The sequence below is a fragment of the Sus scrofa genome, chromosome 11 (genome assembly GCF_000003025.6).
Source record: "Sus scrofa isolate TJ Tabasco breed Duroc chromosome 11, Sscrofa11.1, whole genome shotgun sequence".
Classification (NCBI taxonomy): domain Eukaryota; kingdom Metazoa; phylum Chordata; class Mammalia; order Artiodactyla; family Suidae; genus Sus; species Sus scrofa.
The window spans coordinates 61,903,628-61,917,945 of NC_010453.5; the positions used below are offsets into that span (position 1 = coordinate 61,903,628).

The 14,318-nt window shown below is 37.2% G+C and overlaps 1 protein-coding gene across 2 annotated transcripts in view; it reads left to right on the plus strand.

Moving 5' to 3' along the window:
- GPC5 (glypican 5) overlaps positions 1-14,318 on the plus strand; it is a 1,358,912-nt gene that overhangs the window by 1,112,628 nt on the left and 231,966 nt on the right. The window lies entirely within an intron of this gene.

Consider the following 14,318-nt stretch of genomic DNA (forward strand, 5'->3'; position numbering starts at 1 on the left):
TAGGACATGTGGAAACGTCAGTGTGCCCACATTTCCACAGAACATATGATGTAGCAGAAGACCTCGGGGATGGGGGCAGGGGACCCATAACAGCAATCACAGAAGGCGCCTGACCTCAGACTATTTATTTGAATTTACAGTCAAGATGGATCTCTCATAGGCTCTCTGGTCTACCAGGCTTCCATTTACTTTTTCTCCACTTGCCATTTTCTGAAGTTTTTATTTCTCATACTTGCTCCCTTCTTTTTCCACTGAGAAGCCCCTGGTTGGATTTGTTACTAAATAACCTACTCAGACCTCTTACCTCCCATCCCTATTTCCCACCATGTGAGCTTCTCACAAAACATTCATTTGATAAATGTTTCTCATCTTTTTCTACCTTTCCAGGCATTAGCCATATATCTTCATCTTTGAACCGATACTAAGATGATCCAAAAACTGAACTACACATTCTTTTAGGGAACCTACATAAATGCAGTAACTGGTAGTAGCATAACAAGGATTATAATTATTACCCTTTTCTAAGATTTACAAAATTTACACTCAAACTATAGGAATTACATACTTTATAGGCACTTAAATTAAAATGGCACCCCTCCCTTTTTTTGGCAATAGCTTAAACGCAAATAACATCTAATGCTTCAGTTGTGTGCAGCCCTTAAGTACTCTTCCCATGGTGATTGCTGTGGTGAAATTAATGAAAACTTGAAGCAAATGGTTCACCAGCGGAATTAAGAGTAAAAGCTTGCCTTTCTCCACTTTTTCCTTGGTCCTTTCTGATTCTTACTAAATAACATCAAAAATTAAGGCAGATCTCTATGGTTATCCTAATTACACAGTTTTTTGTTGTTGTTTTTTTTTTTGCACAAATGACCATGTCTTAAGTTGTTATTAACATGCTCCCTTCAAGACAAACTAAAGTAATATTCTGTTCCTCACAAGAGGTCGTCATGGATAATCAGATCCCAGACAAACGAAAGATGGGTAGCTACAAGGAAAGATAGAAAATAAGATGTTGAATTTTTAGGTTATTTTGACCCCACCCCTGCTACCAATGTTTAAAATTAGCTTGAATTTTTAGGTTATTTTGACCCCACCCCTGCTACCAATGTTTAAAATTAGCCCCTTCTTATGATCTGATAAACCATAGAAGGTTTATGCACTAACCACTAACTCTTTCCAACATTAGTCATGGGGAACAAGGCCAGCATGCGTAATTAGAAGCCCCAGTGTATAGATTATTTTAAATTCCCCTTTCATAATTTTTATTTCTGAAAATTGTCATGAGAAGTGTTGCTGATTTCAACTAATGTATTAATAGAGATACTGCTGAAAACCAAATAACTTCAAACTGAATTTTTAGAAAATGTAAAAAAAAAACATAAAAGGGAAAGTAATCTATGTGAAGCTTAATATTCATGTCCTCAGTAATTATATTGACCATGCACATGTCATAACTAGAGACAACCATGCAAAATAAAGATGAATAGTGTTAGGTAATATGCGTGTTACTATTAAAATATTAACTATTCATTTTTATTTCATTGCTGTCAACTATATCATTAATAGTACTAAAATATTAAAGTAAAACAAATTAAGAATTTATTAAATTTAACTTTCTGTATGTATCAGCTCACATATTCAGTAGTAAGAATAAATTCGGTCACTCCTGTGTTAAAAAAGTTTGTTAAATCACAACTGTCCCTTTATAATAGGGAATGCAAAAAATAATTGCAGAATAATGATCATTACATTTTTCAAAACTAAATCACTCACTTTGTATTTTATAAAATAAAGAAAGTACTTAAGGAGTTTCTTGTCAAGCGATCGTGAAAAATGCTTTATTATATCAATAAACACGTCATCATTTATGCACAGAGATAATAAGCTGAGAATTGGTAGCCAAGATCACTTCTAAGAAATTAGTAATAACTACCAGAGTGTTCTTTTAGTTATTCTTAAAATGGCATATTTCATTTTTATTTCATATTTAATTTCCTTATAGCCCTGATAACTGCTTTTTATTATGGATGCCTTCATATTTGCAGGCACTAAAGAGCATTTATTATTTGCAATAGAACAGCAAACTTTAAAATATAAATATCTGTTGTATAAGCAACTTCATAAAATAATTCACTAATTATTTTTAGCTTGACACATCCTTTGCATAGATAGCATGTACTTATTTAAATCAACTAATTCATTAAAATTAAAATAACATGCATCTTATAAACACCATGATGAGTACAAAGATGACTAAGATTCTTCTCTTAAATAACTTTAATAATATAAACGAATCATATACACAAATTCTAAAATGAATGATAAGATGAAAAGACTTTTAAAATAGGCGTTCCCAATGTGGCTCAACAGATTAGCGACCTGACATTGTCTCTGTGAGGATGCAGGTTTGATTCCTGGCCTCACTTAGTGGGTTAAGGATCCAGTGTTGCTGCAGGCTGTGGTATAGGTCGCAGATATGGATCTGATCTAGTGTGGTTGTGGTGTTGGCCTGCAACTGCAGCTCTGATTTGATCCTAGCCCAAGAACTTCCATATGCTGCAGCTGTGCCATCCCCCCCAAAAAAAGAAAAAGAAAAAAAAAATTTTAAATAAGAGAAAATAATTACTATTAAAGATAAAAATGGTTGTGAGACATCAAATGTAGGAGAACTCAGATAAATGACTGTTCAATCATTTGGAGTATGACAAAGATTGGCTGGTAATTAGAATCATTATGTTTTAAAAAATGAAAAGCAAAACAAAGCAAAATAGAAAATTACTATCTGTAAAAAAGTCAGAAGTACTGAATTGAAAAGGAAGTAATATACTAATTGACTCTAAATTAAATAATATTTACTAGTCAAGATTATACTAATACTGTTTTATTGATTTACTTGTATATTATATTATTTAGCATTTATTAATTAGTCACTATATTATGAATCTACAAGGAGAGGAAGACAAATTAAAATCTAAAATAAACAAATTATCAGTATAATCTATTTTAGCTAAAGAGATGGTAGTAAATACCATAAAAATAACAGAGTTATTAATACTAACTTTGAAGAGTATAACTGGATTAGAGGAGGAAAATAATTGTTTTTTATTTTTAATCTTTCATTGCTACTTGATTCTTTATTTTTAAAGTATAATTTTGTTAAAGTGCTATGAAACAAAAATAATTGAAGAGATAAGGACAAGAAGGAAAAATACTTAGAAAACAGAAATTTAAGGGAAAAAATCCCAGAAAAAGAAAAGGATAATAAAAAGACAAAGATTTTTAAAAATTGAGACAGACCTGGAATCAAGTTCTTGAGCAGTGAAGTTTAGGGTCCTCCAGAAAGAAGATCTTCCGGTGATCTACCAAACTCACTTCTAAAAATATAAGGTCATTGGTAATGCTCATATAGAAGTAATTCTAAAGGTTAATTAGAGGTTAAAATACCAATAGAATCAAATCAAAATAATTAAAAAGATAAGATCAAGAGAGTGAATAGCACCAAAACTATCACTTCAAATATTCGGCAAAATAAAATAAGGAGGTGAAAGAGAAGAATTAGCAATGTGAAGAAGCGAGAAGATTTTAGAATGTGGGACTAAAGCATGTTAGCAGGAAGAACGTGGGCACCCAAGGAAAAAAAGAATTTTTGTAATTATTGTAAATTTACAGTAGTTGTAAATGTTATCATTTACTGAAGTAGTTGGGCTTGTTATGGAGGAAATTACAAAATGGCTTTCTCTCCCCATAATGCTCTCTTGAAAAAATTCTATGGATTGATTCCATACCATTCCTGGGTAAAATTTTACATAGATAGAATAGCTTCCTTTTTCACATCCAGGCCTTAAATTACATTCTCATTTCTGAAGGATTATGTACCCCAATCCAATCTTTTATATCCAAACTCAGCTAATATAAAATTTCTATTCCAACACTCAATCCTCTCTGAATCTGGGAAATATTTACTGTGAAAGTAGATGTGAGGTCAGCTTCTTTTTTCATCTGTCTCTTCTTTTTTTTTTTTTTTTTTGTCTTTGCCTTTTCTAGGGCCGCTCCCACAGCATATGGAGATTCCCAGACTAATCAGAGATGTAGCGCCAGCCTACACCAGAGCCACAGCAACATGGGATCCGAGCTGTGTCTGCAACCCACAGCACAGCTCACAGCAACGCCGGATCCTTAACCCACTGAGCAAGGCCAGGGATCGAACCTGCAACCTCATGGTTCGTAGTCAGATTCGTTAACCACTGAGCCATGGGAACTCCGTCCTCTCTCTCTTCTTATGCCCCATTCACTAGCTGCATCTTAGGTCGAGGGGTGTGAAATTGGAAGACAGGGAAAAGATATAGTTTTGCATAACCAAATTGTTGACATTAGACAACAGGACCTTCTGGCTGAGGCAAATGTCCAAAGCTGACTCTGCTCTGGGCCACTTGGGTTCCTTGGAACCCAAGCCTTAGCCTCTATATCTAACAGAATGCTTTTGACTTTGGTCTTTAGTCTTAGCTGTCTGAGAGTCACCCCTCTCTTAAGATTGTCTATGACAATATACTTAGGTAAATTTTTCTTTTAGTAAAAATAGCTTCGGTTATGTTTCTTTTGTGAACTCTATATCTAGCACACAGAAAACATGCTAAGATTTTGCCCACACTTTTAGTGATATTGAAGCATCTCACGCCTAATGTTATCTTTTCTCACTTTCCAGTCCAAGCCAGTTTCTAATCTTTAGACTTCCTTTTTTTCTTTTTCTTTTTTTTGGGTGCTGTGCAACTGCATATGGAATTCCTGGTCCAGGGATCAGATCCAAGCTGCAGTTGTAACCTACACCACAGCTGTGGCAACACCAGATCCTTTACCCCCTGTAAAGTGGGTTAACACTTAACACGTTTAATACCTAACACATTTAACACTTAACACAGGATCGAACCTGTAGACCCTGCTGATCCCATTGCACCACACTGGGAACTCCACAGTCTTCAGATTTTTAAATGCAAGAATCAGATGCAAATCCCTAACAACACTTAACACGTTTGATACCTAACACACTTAACACTTAACACAGGATCGAACCTGTAGACCCTGCTGACCCCATTGCACCACACTGGGAACTCCACAGTCTTCAGATTTTTAAATGCAAGAATCAGATGCAAATCCCTAACCATCATCCACTAGTAGTGATAATAATAATAATTGGCAAATATATATCAGTCTTTCTATGTAGTCTTCCAAAAGGGCCTTTTGGCTGATACTTTCCATGTTTTTCCTTTTCCCCTTCATGTCTGTTCTCTACCCATTTCCAGACTGCTCTGTGTGCCCTGCAGTGGTTTGCCCAGCCTCCCTTCCTCTGGCTTCTGGTTATCTTAGCTCTATAAGAAGAATGAGGTGTGAGAGGAATAGAAGCTGTGATACTTGTTGTCCCATCAGGGCAGGCTGCAGGTCGGCAGAGGCTCTGTCCTTGTCCTGAAAGCACAGGTTGTCCTGGAGACCCGCTGCTACAGTCTTGCAGCTCCAGTTCTTCTGAGGTCTGGGAACCATTATTGCTGTTTCCCCCTTCAGGCTTAGTCCAGATTGTTTGGTCCAGAGAGTTTCATGTTCCGTTTTTGCTTTCCACAATCTTCTACACAGCTTTGTAAATTGTTCCCTATTCACATGTTCTTAATTAACCCTGTAGGTACATTTTCTCTCTCCTGTTGGGACTGTGAATGTTAGAGTGGGATTAAAGCAACTCCCTCCGTATTACTCTATAGCATTCTGAACTTCTCCGCATTAACACGCTAACTGCACTTTTTAAAGGTGTCTTCATCATAGTCTTTCAAAACCTAATAATACGTTGTACTCTTATCTAACCTAGAAGTAGATGATGAGTTAATGCCGGCAGAATGAGTTTCCTGATTTTAAAATTATTTGGCAGACGTGATTTAGTATCTCCATGAGAATGTGGCAAGACAGAGAAAATAAAGAGTAACTTTTCAATATCCTATAAACCTTTTATGAATTGAGGTCTGGGGGAGGAGAAAGGAAAGACAGGTTCAGGCATGGAAACTGGAGGAATATATCTTCCCCTGAGAAAAACAGGGAGGCAAAGGAATTATGTGAGAGGACGCAGAAAACAAATGCATAGGTAAAAAGCGAGTCCAAAGGAGGACTCCAATGTTGTTAGGAGAAGAATGGTGTAGTCAGAGGCCTCATGTGCTCAGAATGAGAAAGACACGAAATCAGACTTTGGAGAGTTCAAAATATTGAGAATATTTGCTTCCAAGACTGCATAAGAAGTTAAATAAAGGTAAATGAAGGGATTGCTAAACAGCTAACACAAGGGCTGGAGAAGCTCCTCACCCTACAAAATAATCACTCCCAAATACCTACACACACACACACACACACACTTTGCAACCTTCTCTTACGCTTGATCTCTATAAGATCAAGCAAGAGTGACTTTTAGACAATATGTAATCTTCATATTTTAAAAAAAGAAAACTTCTTTTTTGTTTTTGTGTTTTAAACAATTCTTGAAGTTTCTTTTATCTCCCAGTAACTTTAGTGGATTTTTTCTGGCAAATCTTCATGTTGGATTTTTACAGTAAGGATCCAGCTCTGTTTTCAAAAGTGAGATAAAATTGTTGCTAAAAAAGGAAACCTGAGCAATTTCGTATGGCTAGTATGTAGAAACATTTCCCCATTTTAAAAAAGCTGAGCAAATTAGTTGATTTTGAGCATTGAAGAGCTACTCAGAAATGCAATTCTTTTCAGTCATTTCTCTTATAAAGTATATTGTTAATAATCAAATTTAAATGCAGTGGAAAAGATCCTCAGATCTAAGAAACCTCTTTAGAGAATACTTTGCCCAGCCTATAATTATGCCATGGCTATTTACCCAATATTTAGTATAAAATCTCTGTAGAACTATGATGGGTCTGAGTATTAATCTTATTTGCAAGTTTTCCAACCATAGCTTCATGGATGATGGCAGAAACTGAGGTAATTCTCTCACAACAAGAATAGCAAAAAGTACTGTTACTCTGGCATTGGGTCTTTAAGGAAAAATTCAGACAGATCAATAACATGAGGAAGGTTGGGTGATACGCCCCAGTGTGTTGCATTACAGAGGGGAAAGCCTGAGTTTAGGGACCCCGTGTCTTTTGCAATGGGCGGTAGACCACCTGCCTTTGTTCAGCAGGGAGACAGTGTCATGACCTTTAAGGCTATAAGCAAAGTTGACCTTTGCTCTAGAGGTACACACAGCTTTCCAAGGCTGTTCACCAGGCAAACACCCTGGATGAGATAGTCTAAACAAAGGACAGGCAGTGTTTCTGCTTGCAAGGTATGCAGAGATGTGAGGAACACAGGAAGAATTGCCTTCCGGTAAGATGAACTTACATGTGACATAAAATTTAGATGTACCATCTCCAGCACTCAAATCTCCTTATTTGTGTCTAATACACAGCTAGCTTTTTTTTTTTTCTTTCTGTTTTGCTTTTTAGGGCCACACCTGAGGCATATGGAAGTTCCTAGCCTAGGGGTCCAGTAGGAGCTGCATCTGCCGGCCCATGCCACAGCCAAAGCAGCGCAGGATCCAAGATGCATCTGTGACCTACACTACAGCTCACGGCAATGCCAGATCCTTAACCGACTGAGTGAGGCCAGGGATTGAACACTCCTCCTCATGGATACTAGTTTTATTTGTTACCACTGAGCCGCAACAGGAACTCCCACATAGCTTGCTTTTTTATCCTAATAATATGTCCGGGAATTATTAACCTTCTGATACCAAGCTTCTATTTCTATGAGACCCTGTGTCAGTGTGATTTTTTTACAATATAACAATGTCCACTGAGAATTTAGATTAATTTGAGTATATAATCTGAGGCATTACTTTGAATAAGTTTACTAATATAAGGCTTTAATAATATTTGATGACATGAATTCCCATGTTAAATTAGTTTCTTTGATTTTCATGAATTGAGGTTATAAATTTTACTTTCAGGAAAAAAAGCATAGCACTAAATTTCCATAAAAAGAGAGAATAGCTTTTAAATATATATCAGTTGGGATCTGACTGTTCTTGGTCACTTTAAAAAAAGTGGCACAGTTTCATTGGGAAATTTCTCTTGGCTACCTAACATCTGAGTTGAAATTGATTAATGAATTTCTTTTAGGAAATAGCAATAATTATGTCACACCTTTTAGTGTCTAGTGTAAACTCAATATTCCAACTCCACCAAGAGAAGTCAGATGATATGGGTCAAAGACAAAAAATTAGAACTCTACATGGTGTTCAGTGGAAGACAACAAGTATATTCCTACAATTTCTTTTTTTTTTCTTTTTTGGGCTGCACCCATGACATATGGAGGTTCCCAGGCTAGGGGTTGAATGTGAGCTATAGCTGCCAGCCTATGCCACAGCCACAGCAAAGCCAGATCCTAGCCATGTCTGCAACCTATACGACAGCTCACAGCAATGCCAGATCCTTAACCCATTGAGGCCAGGGATGGAATCGCCATCGTCATGGATACTAGTCAGATTCATTTCCAATGAGCCATGACGGGAACCCCATCCTACAATTTCATGATGGAACTGCTGCCATTTCCCCTCATTCACACTAACTGAGACCTTACAGGACTGGGGAGGGTTCTTTCAGGGGACATAAGTCAGGTGTTCACAGCTTTAGGGACAAGAATTCTACTTTCCTTGGCCGTCTTTTTCTTAAAGTTATAACTACTTGCCCTTTCTCATCATTAGGTTTGTTAAGACCTAAATGTCAAGATTAAGAGTAGACATAGGATATAGCATCTAATAAACATTTTGTTCAAAGGGCAGGAGTCCTTGAGACTTAGAGGTAATGTACTCAGGAGGTCAGGGCTAGTTAACGGTAGAGGATAAAGCTTCAATAGTGCAGAATAGAATTCTTTTTCTCTCGTGTCCCTACTGTGTAGCTCTTTCATTCTGGAATTCCACATCCCTTCTAAGTATCTTTCTATTGCATTGTAGTGAAAATGCATTCTGCTCTCATTGTCACCATACAATCTCAACCAATTGAAGGAGATCACTTATCTCAACTTACGTTTTACAATGAAATAAAACAATTACTTGTTTTCTGTGATTGCGCTATTTACTGAGATTGTAAATAAAATGCAATAAAAAGAAAGGTTAATAGAAAGAAGTGAGAGTACAAATGTTGAACTCTACAAGCATTTGAAGAAAAAGTCTTCAAGAAAAAATTCTTCAAGAAAAGTTTAGGAATTCTGCTGAGACTTTCAGGATTGAACGGGGAAGCTCTTTCCTCAGGACCCCATCAGAGCAGCCAAAAGGGATTGAGCTCACGTCTCAAGAGCTTGTGCTATGGGGAGGCTGCTGGGTTAGTAGCATGGAACTTTAAAGGTATGGAGACTAAGACACACATCCCAGAGGAGGCAGGACAAGAGGGAATGCAAGGAATGTAAAGGAGTTTTAAATGAGGGAAGAAAAATATGAGCTGTGGCTACATGGGTGAGACTTTGAGGGGAGAAAGAGATATCTAAAAACTGTTGTAAGCAAGTGCTCTGTGCAATTTTATGAATTGCCTCATTGTTGCTTCCTCAAAAGATCTTTCATAAAGGTCGATATTCATCTCAAGTCACTTTTTAGAGCTCAATGTGTTTTTAGATGGGATACTGATTTAACGCTGCCTCAGACGATGGGTAGCCCAGCTTAGATGAGTTGCATGTAATTTTATGAATCACATATGGAAAGAAGATGGGAGCAAAATTCTCTTATGATATTGATAATTATCTCAATAAATATATTCATGTGTTGGGAGTTCCCATCGTGGCGCAGTGGTTAACGAATCCATCTAGGAACCAGGAGGTTGCGGGTTCAGTCTCCGGCCTTGCTCAGTGGGTTAAGGATCTGGCGTTGCCTTGAGCTGTGGTGTAGGTTGTAGATGCGACTTGGATCTGGCATTGCTGTGGCTCTGGCATAGGCTGGTGGTAGCAGCTCTGATTAGAGCCCTAGCCTGGGAACCTCCATATGCCATGGGAGTGGCCCTAGAAAAGGCAAAAAGACAAAAAAAATATACACACACACACACACACACACACACACACACATATAGATGTGTATGTTAGACTTACTGGTTGCTTTGGTGACTCTTCAGTATACAAGGGAATACACCTACAAGCACAATTTGTACACAAATTTTACACTGTTTTATATTTAGCCTTCCACAATATCATCAATTAATAGTCTGTTCTTTGTTCCCCGTTAAATGAAGCTTTAAAAATAATTTCTATTAATTATATGAAATTAACTACACATTCCAATCATAATCAGGATTATTCTGAAATTCTGAAATTTTAATTTTTTGGAAACATCTTTTTTTTTTGAATCTCAATTTGGGCTTAATTTTTTCTCCTCACTACATCACAAGGAGTGTGGGTAAAACTTATAAACTAAATATTTTCATGCCATAGAGGCCAACATGTAGCCCTTTAAGAAGAATTATCTTGTCAGATTATTTCCCTTCTAACAGATTGAGCTCAGAAAGCAAGTTTCACCTTTAGCAATTTGAGGGGCAAGAAATACTTCATTTTCCCAGTGAAGATAGCACGGCATTATTTATCATTTCTGCAATAGCGTAATTACTCACTCAGCATGGCAGCTCTAGTTTATAGAACCATCCTACGCTTGGGTTTGTTTATTGGTTGCACCTTCCACAGCTTTCCATCATCGAGTTTCATCCCTTAGCTGCTGTGTTCCTGGTCAGGTAAAACTACATACATGCAAAGAATTTCTTTTTATCATACAGTAAGAACAACAGTACTTAAACATGTACTCATGTATTCTGTTGTATGCTACAACCATATTTACTGCAACTTACAAAATAAAATATGGTTATTTCTATGTCCATTAGCAGCGAAAACTCCATGTACAGGCCAGGGCGACACACATTATTGGTTTGGAGTTCTATAAGAAGGTCCACCTTCTTGTTTTCAGTCTCAACAAATGCTTTTAAGTCAAGGACGAGTAACCAAGTAGTAATTAATATTCTTTCAAGTGATGCACTATCATCTGGCTTTAAAGTATATTTTCCAACTGAAATGAGCTGGAAAATATACCTGTTCTTTTGTTTATCTCTACTTTCCTATCAGTATATATTCCCCCTCCTGCAGCCTGCCCAAAGGGTTTACACAACTCTGAAATAGAACAAATGCATTCCAGTCAGTGGCATGTATTCTTTCCAGACAGTGTTTTGTTCTTTTTGACACTCCCTTGTACAACATCCTTGAAGCAGACTGAAGGTTCAAGACTGGAGCTGCTGAATACCTCCTACTTTTGACTCTGTGTTACTCTTTAAGCAATATCCTCTCAGCCCCAGCCTACATCCCTCCCTCTTATCCAACACTGAAAGAGAAAATGGACTACAGCTAAATTTCCTTCATGACCTGAAAGTCACATAGCAATGACTTAGTCTTATTTTCTGCTCTTAAGAATCAATCCCATTTTTTTTTTCTTTAAAACTACTATCTTCAAGGTTCATACTTTCCTTTTCCAAGGCTACAGCCATGATGCAGCCTTCATGGTATGTCTGTAGAGTTGGGGATTATGTCTAGGGCAGGGAGTAGAGCCAGGGGAGGCAGAAGAATCTTTATCTGATGGCTACTTCTTCTAGTGGTAATGTGTTTCCAGCATCACTGCAATTCAAACTGGTCCTTTTTAAAATGATGGTCATGAGTTGATTTACAATGTTCCTTCAGTTTCTACTGTACAGTAAAGTGACCTGGTCATACATGTATGTACATTCTTTTTTTTTTTTTTTCATACTCTCTTCTGTCATGTTCTTACCCAAGAGATTGGACATAGTTCCCTGTGCTGTAGAGTAGGACCTCATTGCTTATCCATTATAAATTTAATAATTTGGATCTACTAACCCCCAAATTCCCATCTATCCTATTCCCTCCCTCTGCTCCCTGGCCACCACAAGTCTGCTCTCCATGTCCATGATCTATTTCTGTTTTGTAGACAGGATCATTTCTGCCATATTTTAGATTCCACATATAAGTGATATCATGTGGTATTTGTCTTTCTCTACCTGACTGACTTCACTTAGTATGAGAAACTCTAGTGGCATCCATGTTGCTGGAAAAGACATTATTTTGTCCTTTTTTATGGCTGAGTTGTATTCCATTGTATATAGGTAACATGTCTTCTTAATCCACTCATCTGTCAATGGAAATTAAGGTTGTTTCCACATCTTGGCTATTGTGAATTTTGCTAAGATGAACATACAGGTGCCTGTATCTTTTTGAATTATAGTTTTGTCCAGATACCTGCCCAGGAGTAGGACCGCTGGATCATATGCTAGTTCTTTCTTTCTTTCTTTATTGTCTTTTGAGTGCCACACCCGCAGTATATGGAGGTTCGTTCCCAGGCTAGGGGGTCTAATCGGAGCTATAGCTCCTGGCCTATGCCACAGCAACACCAGATCTGAGTCATGTCTGCAACCTACGCCACAGCTCAGGCAACACCAGATCCTTATCCCAGTGAGCGAGGCCAGGGATCAAACTTGCAACCTCATGGTTCCGAGTCAGATTCGTTTCTGCTGTGCCATGACAGGCACTACACTAGTTCTATATTTAGTTTTCTGTGGTATATCTCCGTACTATTTTCCATTGTGTTTGTACTGATTTACATTCCCAATAACAATGAAGGAGGGTTTCCTTAGAGTGAAGAAGAATTTCTCCTTAATATGACTTAGCCAGGAGTTGTTATGTCCTGACTGCTACTAACCAGCTGTCCATTCTGTATACGGTGTTGAGGGACTTACTCATTTGTTCTTAACTCTGGTCCTAGCCACTAATTTGTGTACCGAACTTCTACCTGGTACATATAAAAAATTAGTGATTTACTCTGTGATGTGATAAATAAGCCTAAGGAAGCAAAAAAATTCTCTTTAGATGGTAGTTAAGAATTCATATAAACATTGTTGAGGAGTTCCCATCGTGGCACAGTGGAAGTGAATCCGACTAGGAACCATGAGGTTGCGGGTTCGATCCCTGGCCTTGCTCAGGGGGTTAAGGATCCGACGTTGCCATGAGCTGTGGTGTAGTTTGCAGATGCGGCTCAGATCTGGTGTTGCTGTGGCTCTGGCGTAGTCTGGCAGCAACAGCTCCAATTAGACCCCATACCTGGGAACCTCCATGTGCCGCGGGTGTGGCCCTAGAAGGGCAAAAGACAAAAAAAAAAAAGAAAGAAAAAAAGAAAAGAAGAAGAAACATTATTGAATACATAGTTATGGGGAACACAAAGACAATGCAAATGGTAAAGTGTGGATCATCTAAAGAGGTGTCACCAATGACTCCACTGTTTTTTCCCAACCTCAAGCTATTTTTGTGCCATTAGACAAAGGCTACCTTTGCGACTGATGGGTGGGGAAAGGCGCAATTAGAAAATCCACAACTTGTAAGTACCAAAAGGTTAATAGGATTGTATTCATAGCAAATATTGACAATAGAATGCAGGGATTGATGATTTTTTTGTAATTCAATTGATTCTTATTACCTTCAAATGCTTGAGGACAGGTCCTAAGGGAAGACTTCAAGAGAAGCAAGGACAAAAAGGCATTATAAAGCAGTTGTGGCAAGAGATTCTAGTGGCATACTTTCAGGAAATATTTAATTTTTATTTGACATTTGAATAAAGGGAGACTAAAAGGGCAAGAATTTATGTACTTTGAGAAAGGTAGAAAATAGAATGTATAAGACTGCAGAATAGGAAAGAGTGACTGGAAAATGAGAAATAAGTATTATTGGCACAGCTAACACTTAAAGAGCAATTATTACATGAAATATACATACTAAATCATTTTGACTATATTAACATACTCAATCTGAAAACATTTTTAAATGATACCAAGGCAGAAAGTAAAGAGACAACAATGTCAATGTAACAAAAAAAAATGAAAAGCATATGTAATTACAAGTATTTTCCTTATTATCTTTAAAAAGATAATCTAAGCCTACACTAGAAAAACAAGATATTTGTCTAAGTGTTTTTATTGGTATGTTTGCATACTTATTCTTTTTCAGCTTAATTGAAATGGATTGCTGGACAAAACTATTTTTTCATTAATCAAGTTTATTAATACATCTTAAAATTAAGAGAATATTTTCTGACCATGCTAAATAAAAATATAATAGAGAACCAAATTTCTTGTAGTCAAAGTAGAGAAATTAGAACATTACAGAAACATGATTCTCTTACTAAAAATAATTTGAAGAGTTCAGCTACAACATGTAGGGCTGAGTGGCCGTGTCTCAATTTGTTCTAGCCAAACTGTAAC